We start from the raw sequence: 14,575 nt of genomic DNA on the forward strand, positions 1-14,575 counted from the left end.
AGAACTTCAATCATCAACATGTATATTCAATAATTATGATACATACATATAGCGCTGCCTTCACGCACACTTGGTGTGTATTAGTGGATGGACATGTATGAGAATGTCCTCCAGACGAATCTCTACCATCTAAAGTAATTCATACAAAAAACAATGATGGTGCAGTACATCAACAAGATGGCATAAATTGCCAAGAATAAAGATTTTCCAATTAATTCCCGTGTACATATAAATTACTGTGCACCCATGTTTTTACTCAATGTGGAAACCCTTTTGGGTCTGCGCTTACAAGAACATGGATGTATATTCGCCCGTAGTGAGATTGGAGAATATGGACCCGATTGCTACTTCTGTCTCGATGTCTCGTACTCAGGGAAAGATAATGAATAGAAAACAACCTAGCGCATTATCTTTTTTAATGAATAAAAATAGGAAAAACAACATGGGACTCGTACCAGAAAACAGCAGTATGGTGGCAAGGTAAGTTTATACATCAGTCTCTCACCGCGATCTCTCCGTGCCCGATGTTTACAAGTCCATACAGCGATCTGTCCATGTCCAATGTTTACAAATTCATGTCAACGCGTTTCGACTTACATATGAAGTCTTTTTCAACTGGAGGACATTCTCATACATGTCCATCCACTAATACACACCAAGTGTGCGTGAAGGCAGCGCTATATGTATGTTTTATAATTATTGAATATACATGGCAGTGTATTGTGTTGAGGATGTAAAATATGAAAATATGAAAGGGGAGGAAACAGACAATGGTGCAGTGCTCTTTACACAGCTATGTAAGAAATACACTAGTCTGGACTACTAATAGTCTTAGTGTCACGGGCACTAGGAGTCTTGCCCAGGATTTCACCAGTTGACTATGCTTACCAGAGGGGCGGAGTTTGCACAGCGGTCTTCTGGCAGCAGGGTGAATAGTGGAACATATATAACAGTAGGTGGAGAGAGGATGCCAATGGAATTGATGATAGTCAGCGACTTGCAGTTATACTGGTAAATGAGTCAGCGACTTGCAGCTATATTGGTAGATGAGTCAGCGATTTGTATCTATAGTGGAAAGGCAGGTTTGAACCACGGAGACCAGGGTGGACGTGAGCAGGTCAAGGAAGGTAACAGGAGAGTCAGTGGTCTGCGGATAGCAAGTTGTACCACTGCTGTGAAGGGAAGACTTGTCCAGCTGCAGGTAGGTAGCGGGAAAGTCAGTGGTCTGCGTACAGCAAGTTGTACCACTGCTGTGATGAGAAGACTTGTCCAGGTGCAGGTAGGTAGCAGGGAAGTCAGTGGTCTGCGTATAGCAAGTTGTACCACTGCTGTGACGAGAAGACTTGTCCAGGTGCAGGTAGGTAGCGGGGAAGTCAGTGGTCTGCGTACAGCAAGTTGTACCACTGCTAGTAAGTGAGGAGTTGTTCAGGTGCGGATGAGTGGAGGCATGAAAAGAGTCAATAACTGTATGAAGACAATGAGAGCACAGAGGAACTTGTTCCAAACAGATATGCAGCGTTTACAGCTAATAGTCTATAACGGTATGTATACTGCTGCTGAGTAGAGAGGCTTGCACAAAGCGGATATGCGGGACAATAACTGATAGTCAATCACAAGTATGCATATCACTGCTGAGTAGAGAAGCTTGTTCCAAACACATATGCAGCGTAACAACAAATAGTCTATAGCGGGTATGGATACCGCTGCTGAGTAGAGAAGCTTGTCCTAAGCGGATATGCAAGGTAACAGTTGATAGTCAATAACAAGTAAGCATACCGCTGATGAGTAGAGAAGTTTGTCCACAAGGATATGCAGGCACAGCAGGGGCGCTGAACGGCTGTAGCGGGTATGGGAACCGCTGGTGAGCAGAGCAGGTAATCAGAAGCCAGCTGAGGACACGAGCATAATACAGGAGTCTGTAGCGGGTATGAGAACCGCTGATGAGCAGAGCAGGTAATCCAGAAGCCAGCTGAGGACACGAGCAGGATACAGGAATTAGTAGCGGGTATGGAAACCACCGATGAGTAGAACAGGTAATCAGCAGGAAGCAGAAGACACTAGCAGAACACAGGAGACACCTTCAGAGACTCACAGGGAATGAGACTCACAGGGAATGAGACTCACAGGGAATGAGACTCAAGATAAGGCAACGATGTAATGAGCACAGGTGCCTTATATAGGGAGAGGTGCCTGATCCACCAATTGGATTAAAAGCAAAGGTCATAAGTTCTTGGATGCTGCGCATGCGCAGTCCATCAAGATGGCGGACGGCCGCGGCTCAGGACAGGCGCCGGCAGGAAGGCTAGAGAACCACGCACCAGTGCAGAGGCACTCACAGTCCGGTGAGTGACACTTAGTAAGCATCCACATGCATTTTCTTCTAGTACAATCCAGGTATAATGAGGATTGCAAATCTTTTATTAGACATTTCCTGATGCTTGCTGATTGGCCTCTTCACGTTCTATGAACTGTGATTGTACTGACTCTCCAGCGAGCGTTTGCTATTAAATTATTTGCAAAAAAACAGGCAGATGTGATTCAAAAATATAATTTTATTACAAGCATAACAATATAAAATAGATTTATTTTTAAATAGAAACATTTTTTGGTTTATTTTTAAGGAAAAATAACTATTTAAATGGAATCCTCTATTAAGTCCAGATATTGGACCATATTGATCAACCATGTCTGCAGATTATGTATATTTCGCCACAGGTCGACCTAACCAGCTACCGTAGAATACATAAGGAGAGCATATTAGAGTTCCGATCTTCATTTCATTTAAATTATTAATAAATAATTACACATTACATGCATCTTTTTGCTGAATGGACTGTTTGTCATGGATTTTTATCTTTTATTGTTTATATCATTTTGGATTATGCTGCAAAACAGCTCTTACACAAAGTTCTTCTTTACAAAGCAAGTCTCATCCAATGGCTAGAATATGCAGAAAGCTCTAAGAATTCCTATACTTCCACATATTTGTTAGAAATGTATCTTCCAAAATGCTATAGAAGTGCGCCTTGCAAACATTTACATGTTTCACAGACTTGTTTCTGTAGTAAGTAAGTACAGATCTAGTTGGTGGGGAGGGGTTATGATGTAAAAACATAACATAAGAAACTTTAATTAATGCAAATACCTACTGTATATACTTGTATGACTTTTCAACTGCACCATCAAATGCCTTGACTAACACTCTCTCATATAAGGCCTACAGTATAATGTCTACATAAACAAACATGGTTGGCAAAGAGAAGAAGATACCACATTTATTTACCTTCACAAACAGCAGCCATTGCATCCTCTGGTCTCTCCGCTTAGGCCTCCACTGCATATGACATCCTAAAGAGGCTCAAATGTAATCTACAGACATGCTCCCTGAGCTGGCAAAGTTGTTGTAGCTGCTGGCAGCAGAGGTGCCAACATCATTGGCATAAATAAATGACATAATGTCCTATATGTCATTAAAAAAAATCCACAAAGGAGTAATAAATACAACTGACATTGTTTAAAAAGAAAAGAACTGAAAGAAAACACATGAAAAGTGTTGAAAAATTAGAAAAACCTACATAATATCATAACGGTGGTAGTCAGCATATTGATGCTGACTACCCCAACAAGACTTACCCCAACATCTTCACACTGAAGGGCTCCTTCCCGATGAGGCTCCGGACGACTGATGTGGCAACCGACTGGAAGCAATCGCGATGAATGAAGAAGCCGGCGCAACTTGATGACGTCACTGACAACCGCAATGCTGTTATCGGTGCCATATCTGAAATAAAACAAAGGTGAGCAGCAAATTTTTAGATAGCTTGAAAATTATTTTCGATAAACACTTATAAATTGCTGATTCAGCACCTTTTGTTCAAATATTCAAACTCATTAACAAACTATAGTCAAATTATGAAATATTGCATATCATTGTCCGTAAACTGTAAAAAGTCTGATACTGAATCAAAACTTGACAATACAAATGTAAACTTTGATCCTTATTGAGAGATTATGAGAAGGGCTCAGGAGAGGAATTTGAACTTTTGGGAACCCTACTAATTTTAAGGGAACCTGATACTGTCCACCCACATTGTTCCACCCACAATGACAATGTCATGAGGAAAATAGAATAATTACTCATTTAATTTAAGTTGATCAATTGGGAGACTCTGTACAAAATGCATTAACCGATATTCCCACTGAGTACCAAATCAACAATGGAGCTTCATGTTCCTTACTGAAATCTCTGAGATCAGATTCCTCTAGTACTCCACATCAATTATAATTGTACCGTAGGCAGTTAAAACCAAATTAAGCCTCAACCTATGTCAATTTCAATAGTTATTGTAATCCCTTCATCACCAATTATTTTTTAGGGAGATACTGTAAGTTGCAATTCACAACTTACAATTGTGATCTTTCAATAATGCTGTATTATCTACTTTTTGTGATTTCTATAATCCTGCTACCATACTTTTTTTTGCATACTTGCAACTTTTTGCTTTTCCTGCTGAGGAAAAAGAAGACATTCACCAGGCTTTGACAGAGGTACCTTGATCCCCTAACATTTTTGTCAGTTTTGTTAAAAATAATCTAGATAATATTGTATTTTTAGGTAACTCTGTTCTTTTACAATATGCAGATTAATTATTTTTATCCTCTCCCTCCAAATAAGCATGTTACAGTTTTACTGTTTCTCAATATGCTTTTTGTGTAGTGCGCTATTGTGGACAAATAAGAAAACAAAGCGCCCTCTCTGCCTTATGTAACAAATAAATAGTGTTATTCCATTATTGTAGTGTTGTTCTATTCACAACTCCTACAGCTGCAAAGAGTAAAGGCCTGCACAGCTAGATACATTTATCAAACTGTAAGACCACTCCAATTTAGGACAAACAAATGCAAGTGTCATAACCCAATTAGTAAGAGGTGATAATTGTCAACTCAATTCTCAATTCTCGCCTAAAGAGAATTTGCATCAGAAATGACATTTGGTTTATTTCTCCAAAGCCTCTATTTGTCCGTACTGCATTTAATGTCACTACCAAATGTATGCATACATTTATTGCTTATGCTTTGCTACTTTAAATTAATCCAATTGCTGGGGATGCGCGGAAATTTTTCAGTGGGTGTTTACTAATACGCTTTGCTAGTATGGAAATGTTCTTGCACTACAAAAACAGTACTACTTCACCTAGTTTGGAAATCTTTGCTTTCTTTAGATAGGATGCCTTTTTTAACTGGCCTGATGGGCCCTAAAATATATGGTTTATATAGATGGCTTATGTTACTTGTTTCTCTGGCCTGGGTGTGGTTAGATGTCAGGAGCTATGCAGTAAAAACCTGTCCCAAAAGATATTCTGGGAGCTGTCAGTGGTGAATGAATATGAGAATATAACATATAAATATATACATAATTAAAAAAATACATGAATAGACTAATAACAAAAAATGTACAATAGATGAGAATTAAAAATAAATATTTAAAGAAATCATGAAATGGATAAAATAATTAGAAATAATATAATAAAAAAGCAATATTAATGAAAAGGATAAATACCTTAATTAAATCTAATAAAAAGGTATATGAAATAATGAATTATATAAATAAAATGGGTAAACCTGTTTCACTGATAAGCCATAATTCTTTCATCAGTCCCAAAATATAATGTGGGTGTCAGTGGTGGTGAATATATGTAAAAATATAGGGGTATAATATAAGAAAACACTTTACTTAGTTTATAATAATAATAATGAAAAAGCAATAATAAAATATAATCAATTGATGATTTTAATAAATATAATAATATATTATTGAAGGAAATAGTGAGAGTATAATGCTAGTAAAAAAATAAATAAAATATATTAAATAAGATTAGACAAACTCTTGAAGTGATAAATTAGTGATAAATTAGTGATAAATTAATGATAAATTACTGTAATAATTTTCCCAATGATAACAAGCTATAATTCTTTTCTCAGTTCCAGCCTCTGGTATCTCTGACGGGTTGGGTACGCTTTACTTATTACCAGTATTCCGACATGGAGAAGCCCTACAAATAAAATCCAATGTCATGAACAACCGATTCAAAAATAAACAGACTCGCCTTCAATGCGACGCTGTAATGAGGGAATGTCGGGTTAAGTGTTTAAATACTTAACCTTAGGGGTCCCCATATTGCCGCTTTAAATTTCTATTGACAGACGTCACAATGACATCAGCCTGCAGTGCCGAACGCTTCTTCAATCGGAATCACTTGCTTTCAGCATGGTGCTTTCATCGGAGAGGTCCAGCGTTGGGTTGATCTGTTTATTTTCAAATCGGTTTTTCACAATTTCGGATTTTATTTGTAGGTCTTCTCCATGTCGGAATAGTGGTAATCCTAAAAATGATTACCACCATCTCTGACTCCTATTTTCTATCTTAAGTTATGTTGAAAGATTGCGGATATCTCTTTGTAACCTGTTTTCGCTTCTCGTTAAGAAGTTATATCTGTAAAAATGTGCAAATATTTCTGAGATACTGCAGGATTAATTAATTAAATTATGCAAAACTAATGTAATGTGTGTTCCGTATGCGCACAAGGGGCAGATCTAAAGATACATCTGTTGATGAATAGTGTAGGTCTGCCCTGCTCTAACAAACAAGAAACTGCAGTAAATGTCCAACACATATGTGGAATAATAAGTAACTAAAGAACACAGAGAAAGAAAACATTCAATTAATGTCACCTGTTAATAATATAGTCATTAATGACAAAACATTACAAAATATTTTTATTCCCCCCCCCCCATACAATATACTTATTAGGATATTATGAATGTTTACTGTACATAAAGTTATATTTTTTACAGATGCTCTGGATTGCAAACACATGCTCTAGCATGCATACACAGCTGTCATCACTAGTAATCTGTACTTAGACCAGACCTGTAGCTGGTGCAAGTGCAACAACTGAAAATCACATACCTTATAGATGCCCAAAGCTTGAATCAGACTCTGTTGAGTGCGCTTGAGCTTTGCACGCCCTTACTGTACATCGACTACGTGTACGAGCTCATTCCCCTTCCTATTCCGCCCCTAAAAATGTAAGCTGTAATAAGTATCCTTTTTGCTGGAAGATGATTTGGAAGCTGCTGCCTTCTGTGGTATATGGTCCAGTTCTGGGCATGCGCAGAGCAATTGTGCAGATTATACACAACGTATCGCCAGTTACGCTCCTTAATGAATCAGGTCCTGTATAACCACTATAATACATAGATTGTTGTCCTATCAGTATACTCTAATATCATTATCCTTTATATTAAATTGCGGACTTATTACGTGGCTCTTGGCCTTAAAGGGGATTAAAATACAAATAACATACAAAAACAGAAGGTGGAGATGGCCCTTCCAAATGAGCTTACAATGTAAGAGGTGTGAGGAACACTTGATACATAAGGTAGCAAAATACTAAGTGTAACTGCAGGTGTTAAAAGTGCATGCCGCTATTGTAAGGCAGCAGCATTATTAGTGTTATAAATAATAAATTATAAATAGTAAATTATAAATAAAGCAGGCATTCGTGACTGGCATTCTGTACAGCTGCCAGGTAGACCATTCAAGACTTATTGCTACTTGGTTGCTATGAGTTACTGTACATTAGCAATTGTGGCACGTGTTAGTAAATCACATCTATTGTACATATAAATTACACATTTCTCTAAATTACTATATAACTATATAACTTGGCAAAGAACGCAACACTTAAATACTAAAGTTCCAGGACAGGACTTACAGGGTCAACAATTAGATTAAACAATTCTAAAAATATATTATGATCTATTAGGATGAATTATATCCACACATATGGGCAGTTTCAGTTTACAGACTTTTCTCTCTGTCAAACACTTAGTTAGCAATAACTTTACCAAGAACAACATATCACACAAGATGAAATGATAATTGTCTAGCATAATTATACAAGAAAAAGTAAAACACCCATTAGCAATGGAGTCATGCCAAGAAAAACAGTACTAAAAACAATTTGGAGAATGAACCAAGTATTAGTTTAATTTAAAAATATTGAATATATAATATATTAAAACTCAAATATTTTAGTCTTGAACTACTGACATTGTTTCAGTTTCAGTGTTTGATAGTTATACTTGTTTTTCCGTTCACATTAAATAATATTTCCTTTTTTAGACATACTTATTCTAGAATTAAGCAGGCTTGAGTACATCAAAATCTTTATAACAAGGTACAATATGAAATAAATACAATAGAACTGATAATATTCCATGAATATAGAATCCAAAATGTCACACTATTGTCAAAAATACTTGCAATGAATTTTATGTTTATCAAGCAATAATCAAAAAGAAATAAAAGACATACAAGCAATTATTTGCTTCATTTTATGATTACGCATCAAGATTAAAACTGTATTCATTAAAACAAACTGTGTTATTTAGTTTATAAAATTCTATTTGTTACTTTTTAAATATGTTTTTATTGGCATATATTTTAATACATCTACAAAATTTAAAAATGTTGGCAATCACTTCAATGTAGTGCATGTATTTAGCACTACTGACGCAACACAGCTGTCAGCTAGAGACTATTTACATTTGTATGATGCTGTGTTACAATTTGGTTAATTCCATTATTTCCAAGTTTTTATGTTGTCCAGAAATCCATTATCTAGAAAGTTTAAAAAAAACAGAAAGATAACAAATAAATAATAGCAGTTGCTCAATTACACATAGAAATGATCACCAAGTGCCTCCTCTTAAAGTTACTGTGAAAAGCTCTAATAATCAGGTTCATGGGGAACAAAATGCCAATGGCAATGTGGCAATGATTTCACTAATTTTTAAATGTAATTTAAGATTATAATCTGGGAAGTTCCAAGTCCCACCCATTCTATATACCAGTATACATTTGGAATCTTTTATTACTTATCTTCACCACTGTCACTAGTTTGGTAACTGGAAATGAGAGAATCAGCCATCTCTAAAATTAGACCAAATTTCAGACATTCAGCACAGGGCTGGGGCATTTATGGGGAGAGAGGCCACAGAAAACAGTGAACCCCCTCCCAGAAACGAAATGAAAATACACACACACAATTTTAAAATAAACTTTAAATATATAAAAGAATCCCCAAACTCTACTTCACCTCTTTATTATAAATATATCAAATAAAATCATCTTTTCTTCTTTTTTGGTCTGTCCCAGTCCAGATTCAATAAACTTTAAAGGCATAATTTCTAAAGCTATATTATTTGTTAAGTGCATGATAATTGGGATGCTTCAACACTATTTACCTTGAATTAGTTACCACTGATACTAGCCTTGGCAAATTTTCATCTGAAGCAAAAGTAAATATTTATACTGTACATCCCTCTGTGAATGTCTATTACATTGCAGTGTTGCTATCTCATTGTCTCATCATCCTTACCCTTAAATTGTTGAGAATAGTCACTGGCACTTCATTGTAATTTCAGCTGTAATTTTTTTCACTGTTATTTCTCAAAGTCCATAAAGGTGAGAATATAGATAGAAAGTTCTGTTCCATGATTTGATAAATGGAAAAATAAGTATAATAACATTATTAATCAGAAGAAAACAAGTATACTAATATTATTAATATAGGGACACGTAAGTATAATAATATTATTTATGAATACGTTTCATTATCATTTGAACTACCAGCATGGGCAAGTCAGTCCATAATTATATGTGTTTAACTCATATCTAATTTTTTGCAGGTTACAAATGGGCTTCAGCCAGAGGGGATGGACAAACTGCAGTAAAAAATACAGGCAGTGCTTTGCAAAAAGAAAATATACCAGTTGAGGTAACAAGGTACCAAGCAGAGGTTTACTGGCCATAGACCTTATCTGGACTTTGTTCGGTAGGCCGATGGCTTCCTGAGGCCACCTGGAGACAGTAAAACAGTGACATGCTCTGTGCACATTCTGAGCTGCAGCACACCTATGCAGAGACAGCCTGAGAGAGGGAGGCTGATAGGCAGCTATGAGAAAGACAGGCTGTGAGGTATAAGAGAGTCAGGTTAAGAGATAGACAGGTTGAGAGCTTAGAGAGACACAGCTGTGAGAGACAGGCTGAGAGAGAGGGGAAGCTATTAGAGAGACGGGCTGAGAGGTAAAAGAGAGACATTTTTGTGAGAGACAGCTATGAGAGAGACAGGCTAAGACGTAAAAGAGAAACAGGCTGAGAGCTTAGAGAGACACAGCTGTGAGAGAGGCTGGGGGAGAGAGAGGAATCTATTAAAAAGACAGACTGAGAGGTAAAAGAGAGACAGCTTTATGAGAGACAGCTATGAGAGAGACAGGCTGGGAGGTAAAAGAAAGACAGCTTAGGAGCTTAGAGAGAGAGGCTAAGAGGTAAAAGAGAAACAGGCTGAGAGAGAGAGACAAGTTGAGAGTTTAGAAAGAGACAGCTGTGAAAGACAGGCTGAGAGAAAGGGGTGGATATTAGAGAAGCAGCCTGAGAGGTAAAAGAGCGACAGCTGAGAGTGACAGCTGTGAGAGAGACAGACTGAGAGAGACAGATTGAGAGCTTAGAGAGAGACAGGCTGAGAAAGCATCTATGATAGAAATAGGTTGAGAGAGACAGGTTGAGATATTAGAGAGACAGCTGTGAGAAAGACATGTTGAAAGACCCCTGTGAGAGAAACAGGCAGAGAGACAGAAAAACTGAGAGAGAGATATGCTAAGAGCCAGAGCAGGATTTAGACCTCATGGGGCCCTAGGCAAGATTCTGGTTTGGGGCCCCCCTCCCTGAAACAATCCATAGCACTATATATTTTTTTTTAGCATAGCATATATTATGAACTTTTAACACCTTCTAGAAAAGATGATGCAAAAAATGTTATACCAAAAAATATTAACTTTGTCAATCCTTACCTGAAACAGAGTGCAAATAATGTTGAACAAAATTATTTCATAGCTTTAAATGCCTTATATTAGACAAAGTGCAAACAATGTTAAGTTTGGACTTTGTCAGATAAAAGGCATTTAAAACTAAGAAATTGTTAACCCAAACGTTTTTGACTGGAAAGTGTAGATTATTACAATTATTATATTTGAATAAAAGGAGTTTTTTTAAGAATAATCTTTTATAATGATTAGTTTTCATTACTCACGTTTGCTGATGAAAAACATTTATTTCACTCCCTTCTGGCTGTTATTATTGGTCCAACTCTGCTCAGTCTACTTCGATCCTCTGTGTGATGTAACTTCATTCCCTCAAGGGCCGGTGCAAGCACACTGAGCCTGTGCAAGCTGTCACAGTTCCCCCCTACAAAACAAATACAATTTGGCAAATTAGTTTGGGGAGAAGTATAGAAGAGGAAAAAATGACCACTCCTTCATCACACTGTGCCCTACATCATTATAACTTTTATCAATTTTGATCTTCCGTTACACTGTTTCCCCTTTAGTATTCTGTACCCCCTTTATCATCACACAGTGCCGTCCATTATTTGTTCCTCCCCTTCTGTTTCCCCTCACACTGTGCCCCCCATTATGTGTTCCCCTCCTTCTGTTTCCCCTCACATTGTGCCCTCCATTATATGTTCCTCCCTTTCTGTTTCCCCTCACACTGTGCCCTCCATTATCTGTTCCTCCCCTTTTGTTTCCCCTCACACTCTGCCCTCCATTATGTGTTCTTCCCCTTCTGTTTCCCCTCACACTGTGCCCTCTAGTATTTGTTCCTCCCCTTCTGTTTCCCCTCACAGTGTGCCCCCCATTATTTGTTCCTCCCCTTCTGTTTTACCTCACACTGTGCCCTCCATTATGTTCCTCCCCTTCTGTTTCCCCTCACACTGTGCCCTCCATTATGTGTTCCTCCCCTTCTGTTTCCCCTCACACTCTGCCCTCCCTTATGTGTTCTTCCCCTTCTGTTTCCCCTCACACTATGCCCTCTAGTATTTGTTCCTCCCCTTCTGTTTCCCCTCACAGTGTGCCCCCCATTATTTGTTCCTCCCCTTCTGTTTTCCCTCACACTGTGCCCTCCATTGTGTTCCTCCCCTTCTGTTTCCCCTCACACTGTGCCTTCCATTTGTCACTCACCGGACTGTGAGTGCTTCTTCCCGGACATTTAGGAACCGTGGCCGTCCTCTATCCTGAGGGACTGCGCATGCGCAGCCCTTTCCAAACCTTCAGTGTATGTTCCTTTAACTTAATTGGCAGATCAGGCAACCTCCCTATATTAAGCACCTGTGGTCAACACCACGTTGCCTGATCTTGGAGTCTCATTCCCCATGAGTCTCTGAAGGTGTTCCTGTGTTTCCTGTTTATTCAGCCCTGCTGATTCTGTGGTTTCCAAACCACTTCTACCTCTGTGGTTTCCAAACCACTTCTGCTACTGTGGTTCCCATACCACTTCTACCATCTACTGTATCATCGTGACTGTGAGCTGATTCCTATCCGCTGCCTCCGTGCACTACAGTCTTCTAATCACTTCAACTCTACCATGTATCATTGGGACTGTTAGCTGATGCCTATCCGCTGCCTCCGTGCATTACAGGCTTCAACCACATCCACTCACCTGTTCATGATTGTGACTGCCAGCTGATTCCTATCCGCTGCCTCCGTGCACTACAGTCTTCAACCTGCAACTCGTCTGTGTTTCATCATCGTGACTGCTAGCTGATTCCTACCCGCTGCCTCCGTGCACTACAGTCTTCAACCTGCAACCCGTCTGTGTTTCATCGTGACTGTTTAGCTGATTCCTATCCGCTGCCTCTGTGCGCTTCAGTCTTCAGTCCTTGTCTACTCTACCGTGTTTCCTTGAGTCTGCTGCCACTATTGCTACCCGCTACTCTCCGTGATCATCTGTTCCAGTTCAACTCTGCTCCAGGGTCCCATCGTTACTGCACCTGCTGGTTGCTATTGGTTACCTCCGTGTTCCCGCAGAGACCCGCTGCTGTTACTTCTCAGCGCTACTCATCCATCTACTGCTGATCCACTCTCCACGCCTTCCTGTGTTCCCTGCTGGTCTACCTACCTGTGCGCTGCACCTGCTAGACCCCCGCTTCACCCATCCAGGGACTTGTATCCTGCTGGCCTCCTGCCCTTCAGGTATCTCTGCACTCCTGTCTGACTGCCTTCTCCTGAACCACGGTATGCATACTTCCCATTGACTGTGCTGTGTATTGCATACCTTGCTGGACTGTGTTGGTTCTCCTCTGGAGTGTACTATCCGCTGAGTCTATTGCCATCATTGACTGTGTTGGTTCTCCTCTGGAGTGTACTATCTGCTGACTCTACTGCCATCATTGACTGTGTTATCTTATGCTGGATTACTTCAAGAGACTTTCTATATTGGCAGTGTTGTTCAGTCATTTATACATTTATATTGTGCATGTTACTGTGGATCAAAGTCAAGGTGCCCGTGTATATATTGTGTTGCAGTCTCTCCCCGTGCACCTCCTCACATATATATTCAGTGGTACAACTTGCTAGTGGCAGACCACTGACTCCTGTTTACAGTTTCACCTGTTCCAGTATCCTCTCACATAGCAGTGGTACAACTTGCTAACGCAGACCACTGACTCCCCGGATACCTCCACTTGGATTCCATTCCTTCACTCAGACAGCGGTACAACTTGCTATCCGCAGACCGCTGACTCTCATCACCTCCTCGTTTCTGTTGGACATTCCTCCTCACTATAGCAGTGGTACAATTTGCTACCGCAGACCACTGACTACCTTCACGTGTCCTTTGTCCATACAGTTCCTCGTGTATTACTACCTCCATATTGCCAGTGCTGCTAGTCATAGACTTTCCTGAGCATCTCATCATCTGCTATTTCCTGTTCCGTGATCACCCTGCTACCAGAGTACCATATTACCACCTATACTGCTCTGGTAAGCCTATCACCTGGTGATCCCTGGGTAAAGACTCCTAGTGCCCGTGACACCATTATTTGTTTCTTCCCTTCTGTTTCCCTTCACAGTGTGCCCCCCATTATTTGTTCCTCCCCTTCTGTTTTCCCACACACTGTGCCCTCCATTGTGTTCCTCCTCTTCTGTTTCCCCTCACACTGTGCCCACCATTATGTGTTCCACCCCTTCTGTTTCCCCTCACACTGTGCCTTCCATTGTGTGTTCAGCTTCTTCTGTTTTTTCCTCTCTGCCTGCCATCCCTCGCTGGGATGGCAAGCAGAGAGGAGCTCCTCACTTAGTGTCCCCCGCCTTACTGCCGGCCCTGGGGACCGTTGGGCCCTAGGCAGGTGCCTAGGGTGCATAACAGTAAATCCGGTCCTGCTAAGAGCTGTTAGAGTGAGATGAAGGATGAGTGCTGAGAGACAGGCTGAGAAATGAGAAAGAGGCCCCTGTTTGGCTCTACAGAAGATCTCCCAAGGAACGCTGCATAGAAACATCTCACCAGTGCCAGCCCTTCCTATGCCAGACACTCTCTGGCTTCCACTTTCTCCAAACTCCTGCACCAGAGAAGCATCCCCCTCCCACTATAGAAGTTCCAAGCTGCTGATTCCACTCTTTCTCCTCCTGTCCAGCCACCATGAAGGGAATTTCTCCAGCGGAGATCTAGCTTGCT

This window comes from Mixophyes fleayi, chromosome 3, assembly GCF_038048845.1.
Source record: "Mixophyes fleayi isolate aMixFle1 chromosome 3, aMixFle1.hap1, whole genome shotgun sequence".
Lineage (NCBI taxonomy): Eukaryota > Metazoa > Chordata > Amphibia > Anura > Limnodynastidae > Mixophyes > Mixophyes fleayi.